Source organism: Schistocerca americana, unplaced genomic scaffold (genome assembly GCF_021461395.2).
Source record: "Schistocerca americana isolate TAMUIC-IGC-003095 unplaced genomic scaffold, iqSchAmer2.1 HiC_scaffold_1400, whole genome shotgun sequence".
In the NCBI taxonomy this organism is placed as follows: Eukaryota; Metazoa; Arthropoda; class Insecta; order Orthoptera; family Acrididae; genus Schistocerca; species Schistocerca americana.
Window position 1 is genome coordinate 17,501 of NW_025725483.1, and position 5,000 is coordinate 22,500.

The 5,000-nt window shown below is 52.1% G+C and overlaps 1 non-coding gene across 1 annotated transcript in view; it reads left to right on the forward strand.

The window, feature by feature from the left end:
- The first annotated feature begins 3,998 nt into the window (after window positions 1-3,998).
- Window positions 3,999-5,000, forward strand: part of LOC124567793 — a 1,910-nt gene continuing 908 nt past the window's right edge. Inside the window, exon 1 of the ribosomal RNA XR_006970959.1 lies at window positions 3,999-5,000. This exon is cut by the window's right edge and continues 908 nt beyond it. This is a non-coding gene — a ribosomal RNA (small subunit ribosomal RNA).

Here is a 5,000-nt window from a genome sequence, read left to right on the forward strand (position 1 = left end):
CCAAGCCACCAACACCCACACATGTCCTACACAGGGGTGCACCCAACATCACAATACTGCCTCCTCTCACAGCACACAAACAATGGCAGGAATGAAAGACACAGGTCTGCCACAAGCATGGAATGAGAGCGCCGCCTGTCATGAGCCAAAGGTGCATCCTGACGTGGCAAATCAGATGATGCCGCAGGCATCCACTTACTATAATCACAATCAACAAACCGGCCGCCCCGCCCCGCCCCCCATTAAACCTTTCCTTACAACAATGTGTACCTTAACCTAACCTATATCGTACCGTAACCTAACCTATATCGTACCGTAACCTAACCTATGTCGTACCGTAACCTAACCTATGTCGTACCGTAACCTAACCTATGTCGTACCGTAACCTAACCTATGTCGTACCGTAACCTAACCTATGTCGTACCGTAACCTAACCTATGTCGTACCGTAACCTAACCTATGTCGTACCGTAACCTAACCTATGTCGTACCGTAACCTAACCTATGTCGTACCTTAACCTAACCTATGTCGTACCTTAACCTAACCTATGTCGTACCTTAACCTAACCTATGTCGTACCTTAACCTAACCTATGTCGTACCTTAACCTAACCTATGTCGTACCTTAACCTAACCTATGTCGTACCTTAACCTAACCTATGTCGTACCTTAACCTAACCTATGTCGTACCTTAACCTAACCTATGTCGTACCTTAACCTAACCTATGTCGTACCTTAACCTAACCTATGTCGTACCTTAACCTAACCTATGTCGTACCTTAACCTAACCTATGTCGTACCTTAACCTAACCTATGTCGTACCTTAACCTAACCTATGTCGTACCTTAACCTAACCTATGTCGTACCTTAACCTAACCTATGTCGTACCTTAACCTAACCTATGTCGTACCTTAACCTAACCTATGTCGTACCTTAACCTAACCTATGTCGTACCTTAACCTAACCTATGTCGTACCTTAACCTAACCTATGTCGTACCTTAACCTAACCTATGTCGTACCTTAACCTAACCTATGTCGTACCTTAACCTAACCTATGTCGTACCTTAACCTAACCTATGTCGTACCTTAACCTAACCTATGTCGTACCTTAACCTAACCTATGTCGTACCTTAACCTAACCTATGTCGTACCTTAACCTAACCTATGTCGTACCTTAACCTAACCTATGTCGTACCTTAACCTAACCTATGTCGTACCTTAACCTAACCTGTATTGCGCCTTAACCTAACCTGTATTGCGCCTTAACCTAACCTGTATTGCGCCTTAACCTAACCTGTATTGCGCCTTAACGTAACCTGTATTGCGCCTTAACGTAACCTGTATTGCGCCTTAACGTAACCTGTATTGCGCCTTAACGTAACCTGTATTGCGCCTTAACGTAACCTGTATTGCGCCTTAACGTAACCTGTATTGCGCCTTAACGTAACCTGTATTGCGCCTTAACGTAACCTGTATTGCGCCTTAACGTAACCTGTATTGCGCCTTAACGTAACCTGTATTGCGCCTTAACGTAACCTGTATTGCGCCTTAACGTAACCTGTATTGCGCCTTAACGTAACCTGTATTGCGCCTTAACGTAACCTGTATTGCGCCTTAACGTAACCTGTATTGCGCCTTAACGTAACCTGTATTGCGCCTTAACGTAACCTGTATTGCGCCTTAACGTAACCTGTATTGCGCCTTAACGTAACCTGCATTGCGCCTTAACGTAACCTGTATTGCGCCTTAACGTAACCTGTATTGCGCCTTAACGTAACCTGTATTGCGCCTTAACGTAACCTGTATTGCGCCTTAACGTAACCTGTATTGCGCCTTAACGTAACCTGTATTGCGCCTTAACGTAACCGATATTGCGCCTTAACGTAACCTATATTGCGCCGTAACGTAACCTATATTGCGCCGTAACGTAACCCACATTGCCCCTTAACGTAACCCACATTGCCCCTTAACGTAACCCACATTGCCCCTTAACGTAACCCAACACACGTTGGGCCTTAACCCAACACACGTTGGGCCTTAACCCAACACACGTTGGGCCTTAACCCAACACACGTTGGGCCTTAACCCAACACACGTTGGGCCTTAACCCAACACACGTTGGGCCTTAACCCAACACACGTTGGGCCTTAACCCAACACACGTTGGGCCTTAACCCAACACACGTTGGGCCTTAACCCAACACACGTTGGGCCTTAACCCAACACACGTTGGGCCTTAACCCAACACACGTTGGGCCTTAACCCAACACACGTTGGGCCTTAACCTGCTCTGTAATTGTCATACGACGCGTTAAATTAGTGTAGTGTTGCCTAACTGCAACCCCCGCAATATAGTTTGCTACTCGCACTGCCCGGTCCCCAGTGTATCGCTTCATGTTAAACACCTTGCAGCTATACACTGTAATGTGGATGGCAGCAGGACGTACATGCTCAATGCCCTTTGCAGTTGTTCATTGGCATTTGCAGTTGTTCATTGGCATTCGCATGTGCGAAGCACTTAGCCTACGCTGTGGTACGGCCTGTGTCAACTGTCCGCTGATGTTGTACGTCCAAATCACACACTGTACTGCACATTGGTCCTCATGTACTGAATGATACATCGTGGTACATGTGACCGTACAACGACTGCGCCAACAACGGCGAACCATGCGGTCCAAATGTTGTGCACTCAGCTACGTGTCGTCTCCCTATAAGAGCTGGATTGCAGTGTGGTATGCCCTGGATGGCGATCAGCATGAGCCGTCTGTTGATGTAGTGGCGCGTGTTGTCAGACGTAGTCGTCTCTTCTCACACACCGTGATAGCATGGTGCACTGCGTTCCACATCTGCGACATGCGACAGAGGCCGGTTGACAGTCGTTCGCGCAATGGACATCGCATACGTACGGGGGCCACCTTCCACGTGTTCGCGAAGCGTGCACATGTTGTTGCGTGTATGTGGGCAGACATAGTGTGTCGTGACACCTGACACAGGCATGCAACAATCGTTGAATTTGCAAATGGCGATGGACGCCTACGTTTGCTGGTGACGTTATGCAAATGAACAACTGGTAAACCGTTGTGGTGCGGTTGTTCTCGCTAGAGGTGAATCAGTGATGGCGACGATCGGTTGAGCTACCAACCGGTTGTTCCAGCGATACCCACCATGCCCACGAACGTGAATGGCATCTGGGTGTGAAGCGATACGCGGCGGTGGCTGGGTGGGACCGTCCCCGGCCGGTGAGGGGGGGCCTCCCGGCGTGCTGGCCGCGCGGTGCGTGGGCGCACGCGCTACAGCCGGCTGGTGGGGGCGGCCAGTGGCAGGCGCGCCGGCCGACGGAGGCGGCAGGCGGCGCAGCTGCGCGCCGGCGCACCCTGCACGCGGCGCCGTGCGGCCAAAGTAGGTCCTCGCGGGCCCGGTGCGAAGCGCGGTGGACATCTGCAGTGTGCTGGTCCGATTGAGGACTGTGTGCGCTGAGGATGCGCCGCCGCCCGGCGCTCGGCGCCGCGACGCCGTCTGCTGCTCGGTCGCCTCTGCGGTTCTCGCAGGTGGTTTGTATCGCAGCTGTGCGGACGTGTTGGCGCGTGCGCTGTGCTGGGAGAGTTCGCTTCGGCACCCAAGTGGGGCTTTTGTCCTTCTGTGGCGCTGGCGTTGGAGCTGCCGGTCACCGTAGGTGGCGCGTGTTGTCTCCCGCCGGCAATGCCACGACAGCACGCTCCCGGGCCTCTGTCGGCAGCGGCAAGCTCAGTTGGGAGCACGGGTGGTCGCACCTAAAGCGTCTACTCGCCAAACTCCGGGCGATTGCGCCTCTCTCGAACCCGACCAAGTACTTAGGACGGCGCTGCGCGCCGCCGGGACCTGAGAGGGTTTCGAGGTGTATTGTGCAGGGGAGCTCAGCCTCCTCCTGTTTGCAGAATAATTGAGCGGACGCTTGCGTGTTCGCGCGGGCCCCCGGGACACACTCCCGGGCGGCCGGCTGCTCAGCTCTAGTTGACGCAGCTCCCTGGTTGATCCTGCCAGTAGTCATATGCTTGTCTCAAAGATTAAGCCATGCATGTCTCAGTACAAGCCGCATTAAGGTGAAACCGCGAATGGCTCATTAAATCAGTTATGGTTCCTTAGATCGTACCCACGTTACTTGGATAACTGTGGTAATTCTAGAGCTAATACATGCAAACAGAGTCCCGACCAGAGATGGAAGGGACGCTTTTATTAGATCAAAACCAATCGGTCGGCTCGTCCGGTCCGTTTGCCTTGGTGACTCTGAATAACTTTGGGCTGATCGCACGGTCCTCGTACCGGCGACGCATCTTTCAAATGTCTGCCTTATCAACTGTCGATGGTAGGTTCTGCGCCTACCATGGTTGTAACGGGTAACGGGGAATCAGGGTTCGATTCCGGAGAGGGAGCCTGAGAAACGGCTACCACATCCAAGGAAGGCAGCAGGCGCGCAAATTACCCACTCCCGGCACGGGGAGGTAGTGACGAAAAATAACGATACGGGACTCATCCGAGGCCCCGTAATCGGAATGAGTACACTTTAAATCCTTTAACGAGTATCTATTGGAGGGCAAGTCTGGTGCCAGCAGCCGCGGTAATTCCAGCTCCAATAGCGTATATTAAAGTTGTTGCGGTTAAAAAGCTCGTAGTTGGATTTGTGTCCCACGCTGTTGGTTCACCGCCCGTCGGTGTTTAACTGGCATGTATCGTGGGACGTCCTGCCGGTGGGGCGAGCCGAAGGCGTGCGACGCGCCTCGTGCGTGCTCGTGCGTCCCGAGGCGGACCCCGTTGCAATCCTACCAGGGTGCTCTTGAGTGAGTGTCTCGGTGGGCCGGCACGTTTACTTTGAACAAATTAGAGTGCTTAAAGCAGGCAAGCCCGCCTGAATACTGTGTGCATGGAATAATGGAATAGGACCTCGGTTCTATTTTGTTGGTTTTCGGAACCCGAGGTAATGATTAATAGGGACAGGCGGGGGCATTCGTATTGCGACGTTAGAGGT